Source organism: Pteropus medius, unplaced genomic scaffold, assembly GCF_902729225.1.
Source record: "Pteropus medius unplaced genomic scaffold, Ma_sr-lr_union100, whole genome shotgun sequence".
NCBI classification, from domain to species: Eukaryota; Metazoa; Chordata; class Mammalia; order Chiroptera; family Pteropodidae; genus Pteropus; species Pteropus medius.
This window is the reverse complement of record NW_024350325.1, coordinates 12060239-12061316: the sequence shown is the minus strand read 5'-3', so window position 1 is coordinate 12061316 and position 1078 is coordinate 12060239.

Here is a 1078-nt window from a genome sequence, read left to right as displayed (position 1 = left end):
GTTGTTGTTATTGAGTCGTATGAATTCTTTGTATATTTTGGATATTAGGCCCTTATCGGAAGTGTTGCTTGCAAATATATTTTCTCATTCAGATGGTTGTCTCTTTACCTTGTTGACTTCTTTTGCTGAGCAGAAGATTTTTAGTTTGATGTAGTCCCATTCATTAATTTTTGTTCTTATTTCCCTTGCTTTTGAGGTCAAATTCATAAATCCTCTTTAAGCCCAAGGTCCTTGAGTTTAGTTCCTATGTTTTCTTCTATGAATTTTATTGTTTCAGTTCTTATATTCAGGTCCTTAATCCATTTTGAGTTAATTTTGGTGCATGGTGATAGACAGCAGTCTAGTTTTATTCTTTTGCAGATGGCTTTCCAGTTTTCCCAGAATCACTTATTGAAGAGGCTTTCTTTTTTCCACTGTATATTTTTGGTGTTTTTGTCAAAAATTATTTGTTTACTTCTGGACTCTCAATTCTGTTCCACTGGTCTGTGTGTCTATCTTTCTGCCAATACCATGCTGTTTTGATTACTGTTGTTTTATAGTATAATTTGAACTTGGGCAGGGTGATGCCTCCAGCCTCATTCTTTTTTCTCAAGATGGCTTTGGCAATTTGGAGTCTTTTGTGCTTCCATACAAATCTGATAATTTTTTGTTCTATTTCTTTAAAAAATGTGATGAGATTTTGATGGAGATTGAATTAAATCTGTATAATGTTTTAGGTAATAAGATCATTTTAACTATGTTGATTCTTCCAATCCAAGGAAGTGGAATATCTTTCCATTTCTTTGTATCTTCTTCGGTTTCTTTTAATAGGGTCTGGTAGTTTTCAATATATAGGTTCTTCACATGTTTCGTTAGATTTATTCCTAGGTATTTTGTTGTTGTTGTTGTTGTTGCAATTGCAAAAGGAATTATTTTTTCCACTTCTTTTCCTGACATTTCATTATTAGAGTATAGGAACGCTATGGATTTTGAATGTAGATTTTGTATCCAGAGACTTTGCTGTATTTTCTTGTTGTTTCTAGTAGTGTTCTTGTGCAGTCTTTAGGGTTTTCTGTATAGAGAATCATGTCATCTGCAA